Below are 22692 nucleotides of genomic sequence, written 5' to 3'. Positions count from 1 at the left end.
AGTGGTCCCAATCATATCAAAACACACGTTTTTCTATTTGTGCTTCAGGGGTTGATTTTTGATTTTTGATGTCTTCAGAAGAATTGCTGTTTTATATGGTCCGCTTTCTTTAGTATACTCAAAATTGTCTTTAATCCACCTACAAGTGAGTTAAAAAAATTATTGTACCCACAATTCGAAAAAGAGCATTTATGTCTTCAGAAAAGTTGTAGATCATGTTTAAACAAGAAAATATGTCGAAGACATGAACACTTCAAAATGCATTGGTGTTGAGATATAATGCATTGTTTATTAGAGACCCCCAAAAACAAGTTTTCCATCATAACTTTTTCAAAGATTTTTTCGAATTTTCAAATGTTCTACAATTATATTCTATTATCAAAATATATATTTCTGTCAAAGGTTACATATTATTAAGTTAACAAACTAAAATGTTTTTGAACAATTCAACTTTAAAATACTACATATTCAAGTATCAATATCTCGAAAATGTGGTAATATGTGGAACCAATTTCAACAAAATTTGAAAGTATGATCACAACAGTATTAGAAAAATTATTAGTTACAACTTAAATTCGCTTAAATTTATATGAAACACACTTTGAAGAAAAGCATGTTCTAACATTCTCCAATATATATTTAGCACCCTAACATACAATATTCATTAACCTTTCACCCTAAATTCAATATTAATAAATAGGAGCAGTTGAACATATCAGAGAGAAGTAAAAAAAAATCCTAAAGATAGACGAAGTTTCCAATGTTTTCTTCAATTAAATATTCTGTTAAGCTGTTTGTATATCATTTTTGATTTTAGGGAACACTGTATTAGGCGAACTCTCCGTTCTTTTATGTTTCAGTACTTTGTGTAAAAATGTTTATTTGATTTGCGTCTTCTACTATTTTCTCACTGACTTTGATCAATATTGAATTTAGGGTGCAAGGTTAATGAATATTGTATGTTAGGGTATATTGGAGAATGTTAGAATTAAAGTTGTGACTAATAATTTTTCTAATAGTGTTGTGATCATACTTTCGAATTTTGTTGCAATTGATTCCACATATTTCCACATTTTCGAGATATTGATACTTGAATATGTAGTATTTTGAAGTTGAATTGTTCAAAAACATTTTAGTTTGTGAACTTAAAAATATGTAACCTTTGACAAAAAAATATAATTGTTGAACATTTGAAAATTCGAAAAATTCATTGAAAAAAGTTATGATGGAAAACTCGATTTTTGGGGTCTCTAATAAACAATACATCATATCTCGACACCACTGCATTTTAAAGTGTTCATGTCTTCGACATATTTTCTCGTTTAACCAAAATCTACAACTTTTCTGAAGACATAAATGCTCTATTTCGTATTGTGGGCAAAATAATTTTTTAACTCACTTGTAGGTGGATTAAAGACAATTTTGAGTATACTAAAAGAAGCGGACCATATCAAACAGAAATTCTTCTAAAGACATGAAAAATCCAAAATCAACCCCTGAAGCACAAATAAAAAAACGCGTGTTTTGACATGATTGGGACCACTGTGCGTTGGGGTGTTGTATTTCGTGAATATCAAAGGGCCCAGAATATATTTGGTCAAGTTCTCGTCTAGTTTATTGTTTTAACCAAACTGTTTCTCCTTCAGATTTACTAATAGATTTTGTCTGTATTTTTTGCTTATGTATAAGGTCTCTTTTTTAACGGTTTTTTTTCGAATGGGTGTTTATGTACGGTTTTTTTACACGGATTCCGGAATTAACACGGTTTTTATTTATGCGGTTTCCGCAATTAACACGGTTTCTGATGAGAGTTTAAAAAGCACTCTGTCATTTTTTTCGAAAAATATTTTAAAAAATTTACGCCGATGAAATGAGTTGCTTCAGCATGACACATAGTAATGGCTTTTCTAATTTGATCCATATTCGTCTCTATAAATTCTTCTACTTAAATTCTGTCGGTGCGATCCTCTTCCAATATCTATGTCTTCCCACTAAGTTTAGTTGAAAAAGAGTATTAGAATCGTTAGTGTTTACTACACATCGCACCTTCGAAGTTGAAAAGAACTTTTTCTCAAGCTTTATTTGTAGTGAAAGTATATATGAGGGGTATTACCAGCACTTCTTCAGTCAAACGTTCTAATTTGTACCAACGTATTATTGATTTTTTTTAAAACTCGTAATGCATTATATAAAAGGCATGAGCATTCAGATTAACTTGCTTACCAGACAACGCGTCTACTAAGTGTTCTAATTTTAACTTATTATCCGGGGTAAAATAAATGATATAAAAAAAACTTGTCATCTTATGAGTTTTTTCAAGGATGATTAGACCCTTTTCACAACTTCGTAGTTTTAATTATGAAGTAACAGTTACATATTATCAAAAACAAAACAAACAAATAATCAAATCTATGGTTTTTGGAATTATTACGCCAAACTTTCCACGCGGTTTTTTTTGCACGGTTTCTGCAATTAACACGGTTTTATTTTACACGGATTTTTTTAACGCGGTACGTAACCACCGTGTAAAAAGAGACTTTAGTGTACTTTTAATTCTTTTTTCTAGTAATTCGTGGATTTTATCTTAAATTTAAGTTCTGTATAATAGATCTAAGTTAATTAATTTCTGAATGGATTGTGGTATATTTGCCAAATGTGAGCTCGAAAGGTGTGTATTGGTGTGTTGAATGTGGGGTCGTATTGTAACTGAAAACGTATTATGGCTCCCATGTACCCCAGTTATCGTGTTGTTCATTTACAATTTGGCAGCGATGGTTTCTTTGTAACAGCGATGGTTTCTTTCTAGGCTACCTATAGTTTCAGGATAGTAAGCCGTTGAGAATTTTTGTTCTATGGATATACATTTATATACATTTTTGAATGTTTCATTCTTGTATTTTGTTCCCATGTCTGATTTAATTTTTAAAGGACATCCGTGTACAAGAATGCAACTTTCGACAAATTCTTTTGCAAGTGTCTTAGATACAACTATTACCAACATTATGCATTCAATGCGTATCGATTTCCACTAGCAGATTTCGTGATTGGTCCAATCGTGTCGATCGAATGGTCTAGCTGGGGTTATAGTCTCGACAAACGCTTCTTTAGTGTTTAGCTCGTTTTTTGTTCGGTATACATTTTGTGTAGCCTTTAACGAAGTTGTTAATAGTTCCTTTCATATTGGTCCAGTAATATGACTTTCTTAATTTTTTCAGTAATCTTGGTGTACCAATGTGTCCTCCTGAAAGGGTATCGAGGTTTTCCAAAATGATTTGATTGATTTCGTTTTCGCATGAGATAATTTGTGCTGGGTTTTATAATATGATGTTAGCGTTAGTTAACATTTCATTACTAACTGCTTTAAAGATTTGATTATCAACCAGTGAAAATATAATACTGTTATTTGAAATTACCAATTTTCATTGGTTTAATTTTTTTGCCATTTCATCAATCATGCGACTATATTCCTCCAAATCAAAATGTTTCAGCGCATAAGGTAATTGCGCTTGGGCGAGGAACTTTTCATATTTTTCGTCATAATATTTATATAAATGTCATTGTTTAGTATCGTAAATATTAGTTATTTAAGGGTTTGGTACCACGTGGGTGCTAATTTGTGCTAAGTACACATAACTATTTTCATTTTTTATGTTTCGCTTTCAGCTCATCAGTGCGTCAGCAGTTTATGCTGAACTGCAAACACCACCTAACGGTTAAACGTAAACCGCTGAGCAGACGTAACGTTAATGCTCTTTACATATACACTTATCACACCGAAGTGCTATGTCTTTACTGACGTGCCGAAAGAAACGAAACCAAAGCTTGCTGCTTTTAGAATTGGAACAAACTTTTGCTCATATTGTGGCGCTCCTGGTGGACGGATTTGGAAGTTCTTGGCGCCCACGTGTCGGATATTTTGTCAGTCTCACGTACGATTTTTGACATTCCGCAAATCGACTGTACTTTGTAAACAATCAACATGGAAGCCGAAAGAAGGGAAAAAATTGTGCACAGTTATTTGGAAAATCCATTGTGGTCTGCATCTCAGCTAGCTAAACAGCTGAAATTGCCCAGAAATACCGCATGGCACGTTATCAAACGGTATACAGGTCGGAGTGGACCTGTCGACCGGAAACTGCGTGATAAGATTTTGAAGACGATTAAGAGAAATCCTAATCTATCGGACCGTGATTTGGCCAGAAAATTCGGTGCTGCCCATAGTACCGTGAGGAGAACTCGACTCCGGGAAGGAATCAAGTCGTATCGAGCTAGCAAACAGCCAAATCTGACCATACAACAGAATAGTGTGGTCAAAATTCGTGCTCGAAAACTATGCTGACCAAGTTCGACGGGTGTCTTCTGATGGACGATGAAACCTATGTCAAGGCTGACTTCGGAAAAATTCCAGGTCAAACATTTTACTTGGCAACGGCTCGGGGGGATGTTCCAGCCAAATTTAAATTTGTTTTTGCTGCCAAATATGCAAGAAAATTTATGATTTGGCAGGACATTTGCAGCTGTGGCAAAAAAATGAAAATTATCGTTACAAATAAGACAATGACATCGGAACTATACCAAAAAGAGTGTCTCCAAAAACGAATTTTGCCGTTTATTCGATCCCACGACCATCCCGTAATGTTTTGTCAAGATTTGGCAAGCTGTCATCAGGGATGCCAGGTCATGTTTTCAAAATTCTGTAATCAAGCCAAAAACCTGTCTGTGGAATCTGTGCCCGTTTTCCATACCATAATACCAGATCAAAATCAATATTGTGAGCAAAAAACAAAAACCTATTTTAATCCACCTAGTGGTGTAATGATGCCTTTCTCATATTACTCATTACATCATAAATATAACCGTGAAATGTCGGATCGGAATGAAATTCTATTGCAGGCTATGGGACTACAAGACCTTTCATTTGTATCTTTGTTTGTGAAAATCGGTTTAGCCATCTCTGAGAAAAGTGAGTGCATATTTTTGTTACATACACACACATACACACACGGACGGACACACACACAGACATTTGCTCAGTTCGCTGAGTGCTGAGTCGAATTCGGCCCTCCGGGCCTCGGATAAAAAGGCGATTTTCACAGTGATTGCATAGCCTTTCTATATGAGAAAGGCAAAAAAGGTCTCACTACCACCACGCTCTGTACCTTTTCCCTCAACCGCTCTGTACTTTTTGGTGCTAAACTGTGCATGATTTCAAAAATCTGTGAAAATCTGTGATTTATTCCAGAATCCGGCCAGCGTCTTCGGACAGTACACGACAGGCAGAGTGGAAGTGTTCCGCTAAAAAATCGTGGCTAGGCCACCGGTAGTGAGTTTTTCCCGGGACCAGCGTGTTTCGGACTGTGTGCACCGGGAAGAGTGGAAGTTTTTCGTTCGAATCGTGGCCAGGCCACCAGTGGTGAGTCCTCTTTCGGAACGAACGTCGATCGGACTGTACACGCCGAGCAGAGTGAAGTTTTCCACTTGAATGGTGACTAAGCCGTCTCCAGCCACCAGCAGTGAGCCATCACGGAAGACATCGCGCATGAAAACGAAGCAAGTGCCACAGGAGTGGTCGTCTATCCGGTGCACAACTGCATTGGCCGAATCCATGATCACAGTCTATTAACGAGACATCCCGTACTGTCGCCATGCAAAGGTGGAGCCTCGTGAGGCAACTCGACATCGCCATCTGGAGATCTCTTCGGCAGTTTGGTAGCGTTTCCTGCAAGGCATGATATTGGTCAAGGGCACGCCGTGGTGCTAACGTCACCCGCTTGGGCTGCAGCGTGAATTCTAATGACGACGGAAGAGTACATGACGAGGAGGACACCACTACGGGTAAGTCTGCACAAATCTATTTGCTGCATGCACGATTGTCTCGTTGTCTTTAGCTCATATGATGAGAATTAGCCACAATTAGCAACAATGGCGCCCAACTAAAAAACCCATTTTGTTTTCGGGTTTATGATGAAATGTTGGATTCGAACAATTTATCGAACCAACTAGTTTAGAAACACCCTTAATCACCTGTGTGGCAAATAAAAAAAACAATAAAGCAAACATATTGCTAGTATGGCATTCGATTTGTTAGTTAGGTTAAACTCTGTTGATTGGCTTTAGTTTAAATTCACTATCTCACGATGGTGATAGATCCGTTACATTTAAGTGAAGAGGAGTTAAATTATGAACTCGCTCTTCGTAGTATCACTGGCCTTGGGCAAATCACCCGTAGGGGTAAATGTGCCCGTTTATTAAAGGCTTTTGAAGAAGATTTAAGGCGGAAGCGTTTTTATACGACTTCTAGTCACGTTATGAGTGATGAAAGCAACATTAATGCTTGCGCATCACGTCTGAAATTATTGCTGGCACCAATAGACTCAGCAATTAAGAAACACGATATTGGTTTCTTAGAACATATAAAATCGCGATTACGTCACTATCGAAATCGTTTAGTTCGTATCGATCCGCCTCCGGTCGCGCTTCGGGAAGAATTTGCTAGTGTTCAAGTGTTGATAGCCGCTTTACTGGAAGAAGTTTACACCGCGTTAAACATGTCAGACTTGTGTCAAGTGAATGATCGAAACAGCTGTTCCAAAGAATCAAATAACTCCGTGCACATAATGCAAGGGGCATTTGGCGTACCGGAAGATCATCAGAATTCGCGAGCAACGCGCGGACAGGAAGCAGGTGCAGGCGCCCTCGCGAAGAAGACAGCAGAGTAAGGTGCTAGAAACAAAGAGACGCAAATGGCTACGTTTGCATGGCAGCAAACGGAAAGTAAAGAAGATACTGGCCTACCCAGAGTATCATCACCTATCGGAAGAGGACGAGGTAATGGACGTAATCTCGGAAATTGGCAACCGGCGTGGCCTTCAACTCTACACAAGAAAGCGGATAATTTCAATCCAACATCCAATCAAGACCAATATCACCACTACGGAAGAACGGGAAGCACACCGCCATCCCCTCATAGAGAGTATCCGTCACAGGAAGAAAACAGAAGGGACGACTCAGCAGACTACAACCGCATACGAGACGAGCTGCTGACACACCTATTACGGAGAGACAGGCAAGAGAGGCAGGATACTCACAGAAACCCTAAAGCTATTCACAATTGGCCATTCAAGTTTCGCGGTGAAAAAGATACAACATCGCTCAACACATTCTTAGATCGCGTAGTGTTTCGCTCGGTCCGAAGACGTTTCGGATGAACTGTTATTGCGATCCATCAAACATCTACTTCTGGATGACGCACTCGATTGGTACGGGCGAGCTTTTGCGGAAGGAACATTGCATACGTGGCGTGGCTTCAAGGAGCAAATACGACGAGAGCTCCTGCCCAGCAGTTATGCGCAGATTATGAGAAATGAAGCAAATTCTCGGTATCAAGGTGCAAATGAATCGTTTGCGAAATTCTTCAGGGATATATCAGCACTGTTTCGGTTCGTCCAGCCAGCGATGTCACCCGAGGAGAAATTCTTCATCGTGAAGAAGAGCATGAACACGGAGTACGCATCGATTGTTGCAGCTGCGAGACCTCAGTCGTTAACCGAAATGGCGGAAGTCTGTAACGAGTTCGACGAGACGCGCATTCTTCTGAGCCGTCACCGCAGGACACCGATCCCACACTACGCGCTGCTTGAGCCGAGCCTAGCAACGCCAACACCTTCACAAAGAGAGAGAACATACGGGAATACAGGACAGTTGCAAAGATTCAACAGAGTACACGCAGTGGAGTCAGCCGAATTTCGAGAACAACAACTGTATGATGAGCCGTACGACTCGTGTCAACAGCTGGAGAAGAACAAGATTGAACACAACAACTGGAGATGATATGCCAGCAAGTAAACGCATTAAAGGCTCGCTTCGAAAGAAGAGATCATCGTCAAGAGGCGGCGCAAGGGTTTCGTGTACAACAACCACAACCGTCGAGACAATCTAATCGGTCGGAAGCGAACAATAATCGTAGAGAGCAACAGACAGCGATCTGCTCCCAAGAAGCACAGGACGAGAACAGATCAGCCCTGCTTCGCTGCTGGAATTGTGATACAGAAGGGCATAGGTTCATGGACTGTCCAAAACCACAAGCCATACTGTTTTGCTATCGATGTGGTCAGAAGGGCTTTTCACTTCGCAGTTGTCCTACTTGTTCATCAGCAACGGGAAACGAGCAAGCGAGGAGTCAGTAACCGAGGGAATCGCATCCTCGCAAGAATTCTACAGTCCCTCATCATTTCCCGAGCTTCGGCACATCAACTCTATCAGAATCAACACAAACGGAGACAACCGGCCACATGCCGATTTCACAGTTCTTGGCAAACAGGTAACAGGTTTATTGGATAGTGGAGCAAACTGTTCTCTAATCGGAGGAGCCGTGATAAAGATCATCGACGAGCTGAACTTGAAGCGAGGTCGACTGAAAGGTGGTATCCAGACGGCCGGCACAAAACACACCATGTCCGAGTTCGTCAAGCTGCCTATAGCATACAACGGCCGTCATGAAACAATTCCGGTGCTACTAATACCTTCACTGACCGAGTGTATTATACTCGGCATGAATTTTTGGGAGAAGTTTGGAGTTCGAGCGGTGTGCAACAAGATAGACATGTTCGATGAGCAGAATAACAATGATGAACCCATGAGAAAGCTGTCAGACATGCAGAGAAGACAATTAGACACGGTAATAGGCACGTTTCCGGTGAGTGAAAAGGGACGAATTGGCCGTACAGACAAGTACACGCACCGCATCGACATCGGAGATGCCAAACCAAAGAAACAGCGCTGTTATCACATGTCGAAGTATGTCTTAGACGAAGTGAACAAGGAAATTGATCGGATGATAGCGTTAGATGTTATCGAGGAGGCAGTGTTCTCGCCGTGGAACAATCCGCTCGTTGCTGTAAAGAAAAAGACAGGACAGTACAGAGTATGTCTAGATGCTCGCCACTTGAACTCGATCATGGTTAATGAGGGACATCCGATTCCGCAGATCGCCTCAATCGTCAGCAATCTCAGTGGATGTTTCTATATAACGTCGATTGATTTGAAAGATGCCTTTTGGCAGCTACCGCTGGAAAAAGAATCTCGTCCGTTAACTGCATTCACTGTTCCCGGTCGGGGTCACTTTCAATTCAAAGTTGTACCATTTGGTCTGTGTACGGCGAGTCAAGCACTAGCACGATTGATGACACATCTTTTTGCTGATCTGGAACCGCAGGTTTTTCACTATTTGGATGACATTATCATCTGTTCGCGCAGCTTTGAAGAACACCTAGTAACACTGAGGAAAGTAGCAGACAGACTGCGACAGGCAAATCTGACGATATCTCCGGACAAATCCAAATTCTGCCGTCAGGAGCTGAAATATTTAGGCTACGTCTTGAATGAAGACGGATGGAAGGTAGACAACGAAAAGATCAACTGCATCGTGAATTTTCCCTCACCGCAAAGCAGGAAAGAAGTTCAGCGCTTTCTTGGACTGTGCAACTGGTATAGAAGGTTCATCGAGGATTTCGCTCGCATTGCGGTACCACTGACCGAGTTAACGAAAGCTAAAATCAAGTTCCGATGGACACCAGTAGCTGAAGACGCTTTTGTGAAGCTGAAATCGATGCTAGTGTCAGCACCAGTCCTGGCGATGCCCGTTTATGCCAGACCGTTCAACATAGCCTGCGACGCCAGTGACGTCGCCATTGGAGCCGTCCTAACGCAAGAAACAGATGGAATCGAACACCCAATAGCGTACTTTTCTCAGAAACTGTCATCCTCCGAACGAAACTACTCGGTTACGGAAAGAGAATGCCTAGCGGTCATTCGAGCAATTGAAAAGTTCCGTGGATACGTGGAAGGCGTCAAGTTCACGGTATTCTGCTATCACGCTGCGTTGTCGTACTTGAAGTCAATAAAGAACCCTACGGCGTTAATCTGCAGATGGATCCTTCGGTTGAACGCGTTTGACTTCGACATCAAATATCGTAAAGGATCGTGCAATGTAGTTCCGGACGCATTGTCAAGGATAGCAGCAACGATAAAGTTCTCCACTAACACAAGTGATGACAGTTGGTACAGCCGTCTTGCAACAGGCGTAACGAAGCAACCGGAGAAGTTCCCAGCCTTCCGCATCGTGTCCAACGAACTCTTCAAGAATTGTCGTTACAGAGAGGAGCTGGGGCAGATCACGCACAAATGGAAGAAGGTAGTCCCGAGGGACGAGCGAGCGGAAGTATTAAGAAAATTACACGATTCGGTCACAGGAGCGCATTTAGGATTCCAGAAAACGCTACAAAAAATCCAGACAAACCTTTATTGGCCGAAAATGCAAGAGGACATCGCTCGTAACGTGCGTAGCTGCGAGGTGTGCAAGGCCAGCAAAGCGCCAAATTATCGCATGATGCCGGACATGGGAAAATTGAAACCTGCTAGAACCCCATGGGAGGTGATCTCTTTCGATTTTGTTGGTCCATTCACCAGATCGAAGAAAGGAAACACAGTTATCTTGGTGGTAGTGGATTGGATAACAAAATACGTGATCGCGCACCCCATGCGCAGGGCAGACACTGAGGCAATGATTAACTTTCTAGAGAAGGAGATCTTTCTGCGATTTTCACGTCCAAGGATTGTTCTAACGGACAACGGGAAGCAGTTCACTTCGTTGGCATTTCGCTCCTTGCTCAAGCGGCACAACACTGAACACATGACTACAGCGTATTATTGTCCGATGGTGAATAACGCAGAACGCGTGAACCGTGTTTTGATAACCTGCATTAGAGCGCTCTTGAACGAAGATCATCGGACATGGGGTGAGAATCTGCCTTCAATCGTTGCAGCAATCAACAGTGCAAAGCACGAAGTCACAGGAGTTAGTCCACACTTCGCCAACTTCGGCAGAGAGCTGATCCTACACACCGATCTCTACAGACAGCAGGACCTCAACACCCCGGAGGACTTGAAGTTGGCACAAGATCTTCGGTTATCAAATCTTAAACGGATCCAAGAATTCATGCGTCAACGAATTAGAAACTCACACGAAAAGGCAAAGCAACGGTACAATTTGCGTACAAGAACGGTGTCGTTCAAAGTCGGCGACTTGGTTTGGAGAAGATCGTTCGGATTATCATCTAAGGCAGACCACATCAATCAGAAGCTAAACCCGAAATTTGTACCAGTAATCATTCGTAAAGTTCTAGGCACCAACCTATACGAACTAGAAGACGTTCCATTAGCGTACCGTGAGAAACCGCACCCAAGTCGAGAAAACTTCAGAGCAAAATGCCTTCCACAGGCGCGCCGGTAGCGGACCGTGAGAAAAACGCACATCGGAACACTCATTAAATCAGTAAAGCAAAGCCTTTGCAGGCCAGCCGGTAGCGTACCGGGAGAAAAACGCACAGGGACGGTTCGAGGAACCAAAAAGCCTTCAGCAGGCCAGCCGTTACCGTATCGAGAAAAACGGACAGTCGAAACATAGGCTCGCGAGTCAGATCAATCCAAACAACAGGATAGAGGAAAGCGGGCCATAAGACGGACAGATTGGTCGAGGAAGGCCCATGACAACTGGCAGTCGCAGCAAGTTGCTGTCGAGACGTCAGGGACGGGATCGGACTTCCTCCCAGAAAAGGCCGAGGATGTCTGTACGTTACAGTTCAGCGAGAAAACGGACTCAAGCTAAGTAATGGCATGAGTTAAGTCGACAACACATCTTCAAAACCCATAAAGTACAACGATTGAACAAGGAATTCAACGTGTCGTGTTACGTGTCGGAAGATTGCGAAACAAGCGGAAATCGCGTTCAATAACTGCGAGTTTCAGGGAATAAGTCCTGTACAGGCCTGCTGGTAGCGACCCATGAGAAAAACGCACCCAAGCACCACGATTCGTTCGGAAACTAGCCTCCCACAGGCGTGCCGTTACCGTAGCGAGAGAAAACGGATGAATGAAGGACCGAATCATTTCACCGACGCGACCGGAGTGCATTGAAACGTAGTGGCCTACAAGGATCGAGGAAAACGAGCTATGAGTAGCACCAGCTCCCAGTAAAGCAGGTTCAAAAACACGCAAGCGGTAAAAGTTCCCCTAAAAGCCTGAACAGGTGCACAAGGTTCAGTGTACAATAATAGTCTTGTTGGTCGGAGGCGTCACTACGAAGGTCATCAACCTGAAGGAACGCGAATCAAGGGCGCGGTTATAACCCTTGCTTGGGCTCGTGGTGATAGGAGAGACTAAATCCTCTCAAACCTCAAATCAAACCAATTCTCTAAGACGGTCAATTCTGTAGTTAAGCCAATCAATTATTTTGCATGCTGCATGTTGTTTTCTTTGTTATTCGTTGATCTTCTAGTTTAATTTAGCCATTAAGACTAGATAAGATCACTGACTGTTAATACTCAGTGGAAGTTAGAGGAAGGCATGCAAGAACTGAGCCGGAGACATTTTAGCCATGTATTGTTGGCGTACGAGTACCATTTGTGCAGACAAGTTCTGCTGTTTAGTTAATGTTGCGATATAGTAGAAGAGAAATTTGTATTGAGCTCAAGATTTGAAGAGCATCCGTTAGGCTCTCGTTCACTTGTGTTGGGTTGTGTTGTAGTTTGTAATCGGCACAGAAGTGAAGATTTTAGAAATTTTTCGTGAACCACTTTCGTGCTTCACGAAAAATTTTTGCCACTGGGTAGGGTTGTGTAACGTTTGGTTAATGAAAACTGAATCATAAACAATCAGTAAATTTAAATACTACGTGCATGTAGGTAGATTTAAATAAGAGTGCAGACAAAACTGTAAATCTGAAAAATTGGGCGCACTGGCTCACTCTGACACGAGGCTAACTTGACAGTCAGAGTGAGATAGTTCTAGTCGTGGTAGTGAGTTTTTCCCGGGACCAGCGTGTTTCGGACTGTGTGCACCGGGAAGAGTGGAAGTTTTTCGTTCGAATCGTGGCCAGGCTATCATCAGCCACCAGTGGTGAGTCCTCTTTCGGAACGAACGTCGATCGGACTGTACACGCCGAGCAGAGTGGAAGTTTTCCACTTGAATGGTGACTAAGCCGTCTCCAGCCACCAGCAGTGAGCCATCACGGGATCCCTCTGGAAGACATCGCGCATGAAAACGAAGCAAGTGCCACAGGAGTGGTCGTCTGTCCGGTGCACAACTGCATTGGCCGAATCCATGATCACAGTCTATTAACGAGACATTCCGTACTGTCGCCGTGCAAAGGTGGAGCCTCGTGAGGCAACTCGACATCTCCATCTGGTGATCTCTTCGGCAGTTTGGTAGCGTTTCCTGCAAGGCATGATATTGGTCAAGGGCACGCCGTGGTGCTAACGTCACCCGCTTGGGCTGCAGTGTGAATTCTAATGACGACGGAAGAGTACATGACGAGAAAGACACTACTACGGGTAAGTCTGCACAAATCTATTCGCTGCATGCACGATTGCCTCGTTGTCTTTAGCTTATATGATGAGAATTAGCCACAATTAGCAACATAAGTTAAATGCATCGATGTTGTTTACCGAGTCTCGTCAGTTATTGGCTTTTTGGTGTTTAAGTAAATTTTTGGTGTGGTCATCGACCTCGTTTGAACTGGTAAGGCGAGAATATTCGAAAGTTTCTTAGATGCGACAACGATACGTAATAAGGCATCAGCCCCGACATTTTCTTTTGCTTTCACGTATTATATATCAAACTGAAATTCTTCTAGATCGATTTCCATTCTTGTTAGTTTTGAGGTTGAGTCGTGGACACTTATGAACAATGATCTGTTCTTTATTTATTTATTTATTTATTATTAAATGTATTCGTCTGACAACAAAATGGTCTTAATGAATATGTATTAGTCAAGTCATAAAATTGTAGATCGCTTTACTTTCTGCGCGAATTTGTGTGATGGTTCATCAAATTCAAAACGATGTTCAACAGCGCCAAATGTCCTCAAGCATGATGTTATCGGTTCGTAATACCCGAACGTCGTTCGATGAAATCTTGGCTGAAGTAAGCTGGTAGAGCGCAGTGATCGATGTGAAGCACAAAAATCGAGTTGAGACAAAATCTTCGGTGAGTCGATATCTCCGTTGATCAGTTTTGCCACGAAAGTAGCTTGCTGAATTTTCCTTTCCAATGAGTCGAGTCCGATCAGTCGACAGCGATCGTGGTATGGTGGAAGCTCAAGCGGGTTCTGCCAGGAATGGTTTCTTAGAACAAGACGAACAAATCGTTTCTGGACGCGCTCAATCCGTAAGTTTCATGTAAGCTGATAATTTTTGCAATAAAACCTGGTTGCCATGTCGCTTTTGAAATTATAGATGAAAGATGCAGATTGAAGATAAGTTTGGCATCTAACAAAACACCAAGGTCATTAACATGGTCAACTCTCTAGAGCGTTTGTCCATCAATTGCATAGTCGAATCGAATTGGGTTCAGTATTCGATGAAACGTTATGACCTGGCATTTTGAAACGCTGACAATCAACCAGTTTCTATGACACCAGGCGACAAATGTATCTACCACATAAGTAAGAGCGTAGCCAGTCAGTAAACTTTTGTGTGGCGCCCAGCCGCAACATTTTGCACAAGAGTATTCGGTGGTCAATTCGGTCGAAAGCTGCTTTCAGATCAGTGTACACTGCATCAATTTGTACTTCATTCTCCAAACTCGCAAAACAACTGGAAGTGAAATCTAAGAGATTCGTACTGACTGAACGACCAGGCATAAATCCATGGTGATCAATAGAGACGTAATTTTTAGTACGAAAAAGTACCTCAGTGCTCACAATTATTTCGAACAGCTTAGATGCAGCTGATAAATTGGTTATGCCTCGATAATTTCTAACATTTGTACGATCACCGCTCTTGTATACAGGAAACATGAAAGACTGCTTCCAAGTCATCGGAAAGATACCTTGCTCAAATGATTTGTTAAATATAGTGCACAAAGGATCGGCTAAAGCAGAAACGCAATGGCTGTACACCGCTGCTGGTATGGCATCTGGTCCGGCCGAGAACGATCGTTTCAACTTCTTCGCTGAGGCAACAATCATATCGGGAGTAACCAAAAATGTGTCAATGTGCACTAAATTCTCAGGAACATCCACCGCGGCGGTCTCCGCATCGATACCGGAGGCTGTTTTTTCGGCAAACACCGAAGCAAAGAACTTTGCAAACAGATCACATGACTCCAAGGATGACCTGGATTCAACACCATCGAGACAAACTTTTGAAGGAATTGATGAGCATTTGCGTTTCAAGTTTACAAAAGTCCAGAAATGTTTGGGATTCCGACGAAGATCCGTTTGAACCCGCATAACGTAGGATTTGTACAACCCCGCGTTTAATTTGCGATAGTTTTCGCTGGAACTTTTGAACATTCGTTTTATTTCAGAGCTCTTCCAGCGACGATGTTTGCGCTGCCAAGCATTTCGAAATCGTTTCAATTCACGAAGCAAAGCTGTGCTCCAAGGAGGACTTATTGGCCGTTTTACAAAAGTCAAATTTGAACTTAACCATTGAGTTATTTTGTTACAGAAAAAAGATGCCATTTCATTTGCGTTGTCGATCTCTTGCAAAGCACTCCAGTTAACGTTTTGCAAGAATTCAAGTAAAGCAGCAAAATGAAGTTTTCTATAATTTAATGGCCTTGATTCATTCGTGGAGTCCATGTTCCGGGATTTGTTTTTGCAGTCAGCAGCCAATGAGATAACTAAAGGCGTATGATGCGAGTCGACAGGTAGCAGTGGAGTAACAATACAATCAACTATATTAATTGATGCTCCGAAGAACCAAAGACCAAATCGAGCAATCGCCCAAGATGATTTCTGCACTGGTTTGCTTGATGTAGATTTAAAAAAATCCATACCGTCGATCAGCGCTGTACCAGCAGCGGATGGCAACAAAGAACAAGCGGGTTGTGTTTCTTCATGCCGTTGATTCCACACAATGCGGGGCTGGTTGAAATCACCACACACCAGAACAATATCATTCACAGAACCTTTACTGCACAGTTCCGAAACAGTTGAATTGTTCGCATCGATCACATCAACGTTTTGGCTTTTATCAGGGGGAATGTACACACCGCATAGCAGTAACTATCTACCCTGCACTGTAGCACTTGCACACACTTGTTCAAGACACTGACCATTCACCGTTTCAATGATAGAGCTGACGTGTTTTCGTGAAATGGCAATCAATACTCCACCAAACGATGCTCTGTCACTATTAGCTGAGTTGCGGTCACAGCGAAAAACATTAAAGGAATTTCCAAACAACTACTGAGAGTTTATTCGGCTATCCAGTCCAGTCTCGGCCAAAAAGATGACATCAAAGTAAAAGATCTCGTCGATTTTTGTCCTCAATCCTCGAACATTATGGTAGTACACCCAGATACCAAAGTCATCTTGTTCGTCATTCTGCAACACGGGATAAAACAAATCAGCGCTAGAAAATCTGGAAGCTAACAAATACTTGCCAACATGAGTAGTTTGGAAGACCCCTTCACCACACCTACCCGCAGGACCAGGACGGCTGATGAAGGCTGGCAGCGGTGGCACGACTGAAGAAGGGGGGTCAGGGGCTTCCACAATATCAACTACGGTGCGTCCCAGTATACTGCATTGCATCACTGCTGAACTATTCCTCCTTGCGTTGAAACAGGCGTTGGAGATGGATCCACAGCAGCTGGTTTTCAAAATTTTTGGAATGATTTCTCTTCGAATTGACGAAAATAGATTCCTTGGGGCCAAGTTGAAGGTTCCAAGACGATAGCTTGTAATGCAGGATCGAGGCCAACTTTAAATGATACAAAAATCATGTTGCTAACATTGGTACCTTTGGCAACCAGTTTAACAACTACTGGATCCTCATTCATTTCAAGATTGGCTCGCACCACAGCAGCAATCTCATCATTGGTGGCGTCTGGATGTATACGAGACAAATATAGCCAAAATTTGTCGGGTTGCTGTTCACAATCTGGAACACAAACAACGTTTTCTCCGATTTGCTTCGATCCAGATTTGCATTCGGAAACTTTTTGTTCCAAGTCAGGCCAACCAGGTCTTTTGGCTGGACAGCGATGAATGGCCAGCGCTTATTGAGCGGTGTGGGAGTCAAAGGAGCAGGTTTCGACAATGTTTTGATTTCGTGTTGTAAACCATTAATTGCTTCCGTCAACAACACCAAAGGTGAATTTTCGTCTGCCAATTTCGTAATGAAGCGGAGATGCGAATTTTCGAACAAATCGGCGCAATCATCACACATCCAAAATAAATTTTTACGATGAGATGAGAAATAGCCCAATAGAGCGCGGGAAACTCCAAAGCATGCCATATGAAACATGCGTCCACAGTAGCCTCTGCATACAACGGAATCGATGCCTGCAATAATCAGACTGCACTTTGCACAGTTTTTCTCCGCACTCATTCTAAATGCAGGAATACGCCTTTAACTATGCAGATGGTAAATCACAGCAAGCAAACGGTTCGTCGATTGTTTATTGTCAAACTACAACGACGACAGCAAGATGCCGTGTGGAATCCGGCGGAAAAAAATGAACCAAGAATAGATCCACTGGGTTCCTGCTTCCATGTCGTAAAAGGCGACAATTGCAGGAGTTTCTTTTTCCTTTCAGTTATCAGATATTTTCAATGTTTTACTTCTGATTACTCTATTTTACTAAATCATCTCTTTATTCAACCTATCAATTTCCGTCTAGCTTCGTAGAAAAGTTTTATTAGGAATGATTTCTTCTTCCATGTTATTGATTGTCTTTCAGGATTATAAAATGAATGATAAAAATAAACAATTGCGCAAATCCGTTTATATAACAAAGTTAATAACAGAGATGACATGTATCGGTATATTGAATACATAGTAAAAAACACTTGATATTAATATTTCAAACAGTAAATAAATATTTTTCTCGGTAGCCGGCTGCCCTTATCAACTAATATAACCAATTAATAATTTTAATAAATAATTAAAATAATAAAGCGGAAATAATAAAGAATCAAGGTAGATGCATAAACGAGTGACTGCATACTCGACAGCCGGCTGTCCGGAGTTTTGTCAATTTCGAAGATTGACTGTTTCGTGCATTATATTGCCAGCACAAAGTAACACATAAAACGATAATACTTTAAAACATTCTTGGTAGCCGGCTACCTAGAGTATTAAACACATGATAACATTATTAAAACATTTACTAACAAAGTATCCTCTCCTGTGATGCATGTGGGAATGCAGAGGATTCCTCGGTTCTTAGTAGCAACATGCATCTAACTAACAATCCTTTCCCTCCCAAGTAGATCTGCATTCGGACGTGGCCGGCGTCGGTATTGATCAGCATGCATGGTTCAATACAGTTTGCACAGTGTGAAACAATGTGTTATTCCCAAACATGTTGCTTCAAAAAATCATTTTGCAATCTCAATTGGTCCAGATCAATAACGGAGTAGCAACACACGGGTGGTCTCTAATGCTAATGCTAATGCTAATGCTAAACTACAACAACGACAGCAAGAAGAATAGCCACAGGCACGACACAGATGAACGTGAATTACTACTTGACTAGCCTTTGGCGGTTTAGAATAACACCTCACTTCGATCCAGATAGCATACAGTCATTCACTGATAAAAACTTTAGTGATTAACGCATATGCAATAGGTAAATTGACGCGTCTGTGCATAACAACTGTCGCACAGACTTATTAATATCTATCTAGTGTAATAACATTAACTTGACAACATCTCCGTTTTAAATGTGTCTTTAGTCATTATAGAATCAAACAGATGATAAACTCTATTGCATTGATTGCAGCAAACATCCATTGGATTATTTTGTCCATACTGTATGCGATGAGCATTCTTCGCAAAGATCTATATTGATATGAATCCGAAGAGCGCAGCGATCTTCGTGACGTGGTAGCTGGAGCCGTTTAAGCCAAGGAAGTCTTCGAAGCGCGAATCGGACAAAACATATCTGCACTCGTTCGATCCGGTCGATGTGAACGTTACAACTACGTATTCTAGAATACTGCGTATAATAGCAATGTAACAGCCTTGAGACAATAAACGTCGTTGAAGTCTTTAGTGTTGCGTATGATAAGTCCCAGGACGGCAAAAGCTTTAGCAATAACCATCGAAAGCTGTTCGTTGAAGCGTAACCTACACTGAAAGAAAACGTCAGCCGCATTTTGAATAAAATTTCATTCAATGCGATAAATAACTGAGAATTCCGACTATTGAATGATAGAACAATCTGCATGATCATATGATCAATATTCAGTGAGTTTTACTTCTTATATGTGTGATTACCATGTTAGTGAACTGTGTGTTAATCATCATGAATCAGACTGAATGTATGTTACCCATTGTCATTTAATCCCTGAGAAGAGTTTATTCCTAATAATGAATTATAGAACAGTTCGAATAATTTTATGATGAGCGAAAATCGAGTTTCATACTCATTTCTTTTGATTTTCTTCCATCATTTATATGATTGGCATAAATATATGGAATTGTATTACAATTGTATGTAAAATTGATAAAATCGAAATGAATTTGTTATATGATATTCCCGTAACAAAAATCTTTCCATGCATGTATTATTTTCATTTTGCAGTGTTTTACAATCGAACACAGAAGAATTTCTTCTTTCGAAATTTGAATGAAACTTTGATGAATGTTGAAGGAAAAATGACATAGCATGATTTTATTATTAATTTATCAGTGCGTTTCCTCCAATGGTTAAAATATTTGTGGAAAACTTGTCAGAAAAGTCAATGACAGAATGTAAACAAAACGCGTTTTTTAACCGAAGTTATACGATTGAGGTTTTTATTTAATACGTACTGTGGTGGTAATACGATATCAGTAATTAAGAATGGTGCTCGATGGAAATATTGGAAAACCAGGTGTCAGAGTACTTTGGTGAGTATTCAGTGAAATAAGAGTCTGTAGTAGATTTAGAATTCACGTAATGTAAGGGCAATTTCTGCTTTAGACAAACAATTATTGTGGCCAATTCTATTTTTCTAGGATTGTATATTGCCCCCTTAATTTAATAAATTCAAAACCTCTTTGAATCCGTATATCGGATCAATTATATTTAATTGTATATACTATCTTAAACAATTAGTTTGATAAGAGGAGACTTGCTCCGACCTCCGACCCTTATGTTTAATAGAAAATCGAGCCAAACAACTGAATCAAAATGAATGACGACGCTTTTTAAAGAAAAAAAAACTCAGATTTAATCAGTAGAATTAAACATGCTCAAAATTTAACAAGAAAGTTTTCATTCTACCATGGATCTACTGCATACTCTTGGAATGGATCAAATCTGAGTTTTTTTCTTTTTACAAGCGTCTTTTTCCAGGATTGCTATGGAGATGGAAACCAACAAATCTCTGTAACTATATTGCAATGCAGAACTTGATCATCTGCATACTTTGCTGCAGATTTTTAGTGTACAAGTCAATCATGTTCTTACTATCAATCAATTTTATTGTAAATAAAAATATTATTTTGAATAATCTGGGAATTTTTTTTTTAAATCAATACTTTCACAGACAACAAATAACAAAAAAAATAGAAGCTTTTACTTTATCCAAACTTAACTTTTCTGGCTGCTTAAATGAATTTAGTGTGAAATCGTTTGAAAAGGTTATAACGGTTTTCAACAGTAATATAATTTGCATTTGAATGGAAACGGAAAAGTCGTATATCTCACAGCAAACGATATTTTATATGAAATTGATACTTTCAACTTTAAAGTTTTCTTACATTTTCTTATATTAATAAATAAACCATTATATTTTTCATTTGACCAACCAATTCCACAGCGGAAATAAGTGATTCTCGATCGGAACTATTCGGTTAGATACAATTTATGGTATTTTGATGACAAAATATATTTTTCACAGAGCAATATGTTTTTCTTATGTTGGTTTCTGCTGCTAAATGGTGAATATATTCAAACTTTACACTTGATTCTTTTCCGAAAAATTGTTGAGGGGGAAAATTAAGCCTTTTATTGTTACGATACTTAACAACCTACACACTTCATTGTAAAAAGTTTGTGTACAATCCATTGAATACCCTGACGGAAATTAGTACGATAGCTCAACCGACTCCAGCATAGTTTATACGGAATATTGAAATGTCTACTTATGTTCAATGGAAAAGTTTAAATGAATATGTTACAATAAATCTTATGGTTTCTCTGCAACATTGTCTCAGGTGTCTAAGTGGTATATGTGAAAACCTTGCTCTCGGCATCTTAAAACTAAACCAGAGTGCCTCATTAAATATATTATTTTTACTACCATGGCGTGGGAAGGCAAGTTTCTTGGAACATTATCAACTATTCAACCAATTTTCTTTCAGTTATTTTAGTCAAGGGCAAGAAGCCAGAAGAAACTATCTTTGATCCGCATACATACGACCAATGTTGCGACATGCTTTGCAGTTCGGAATTTATTTCAAAGAAAAATAGCACGCTCGGTTATTTCTGGTGTAATCAGTGTAAGTGGATTTACATAAATTCGGCAACAAATCATTCGATTATTATGAACCGTTTTATCAACAACAAAAATACGACCAACTTCAAAAAGCAGATCAAAACATGAAAAAACTGTGGTCGTAATGGTTAGAAGCAAAGCCTTCCAGATGAATCGGGTGATAGTACTGATCGATTTGAAATATATTAATTATAATTATAATAACACGTATGCGAAAATAAACCAAATTTAAATTTGAACCAATATATATTTATTTTTGTTAAATAAATGATTTTTATCTTCAGTGTTATTTGTATCTTCTTCTTCTTTCAATGTTATTGTTTTTATTAATTCAGAGAAAATGTTTTTAAAAAAATCTGAATCCATTAAAGGAAAACAAATTGCAGCTTCAACCAATTCTATCCATTAAATTAACTTTTTTATGACTTTGTTACTATTTCAATAAAATAAATTGAAATTGCCCAAACTTAATTATTCGTACAATATTTCATAGTTTTATTAGGCATCCTGTGGTTCCAGCCTCTTGCGAATAATCTTATCAATTTTTGTAAACTATAGTATACGCCAAAATCCGTTCCAACATCTAAGTTGACGAAAGTGTGTGGGACATTCTTCGTTATATTTTGCTTATCAAATCTGATCATTTCCACCTTTGTTAGGAGCACTTACATATCAGTTCCTCGATTTTGAAAAATATCCATATACTGTGACACCTTTTTGACACTTTGGCCAGTTCTTATTCATACTCATTGAACTCCAGTGCAATTGTAAAAAAATTCAACTGTCATAGAAATGTTTTAAAATGGAAGTGGAGAGTGATTAAAACTTTTTTCAATTGTAGGTCATTTGCATTTTAATTTATTTTCATTTCCAGCAGTACAATTTCAATATTATTTCTTCTTAATATCATCCATATTATAAGGACTCCCTAATACATAAAACTACATGAAAATCTCCTTAATATCATCCGATGATTGGTGTAGATTAAATTCACTCGGTTTATGGTATGCGATTATATGTACGAACATCATACGCACTAAAAATGAATAGTATTTTCTACATGGCTGCTGTGATGATTAATTTTGAAACGAAAATCATCTACATTTTGGATTCGTTCAATTTATAAGTGTATGTGCTTCAAACAAATTTTCAATGATATTCATACATATCAATTTGTTTTTGACAGAGGGGAA

General features: G+C 40.0%; 1 protein-coding gene across 11 annotated transcripts in view; it reads right to left on the bottom strand.

Moving 5' to 3' along the window:
* Positions 1-22692, bottom strand: part of LOC131427388 (calcineurin-binding protein cabin-1-like) — a 1620795-nt gene that overhangs the window by 445161 nt on the left and 1152942 nt on the right. The gene's annotated exons all lie outside the window — the stretch shown is intronic.

Source organism: Malaya genurostris, chromosome 2 (assembly GCF_030247185.1).
Source record: "Malaya genurostris strain Urasoe2022 chromosome 2, Malgen_1.1, whole genome shotgun sequence".
NCBI lineage: Eukaryota > Metazoa > Arthropoda > Insecta > Diptera > Culicidae > Malaya > Malaya genurostris.
Note: the sequence above shows the minus strand (reverse complement) of the source record. Positions and strands in the feature narration are given on the sequence as shown.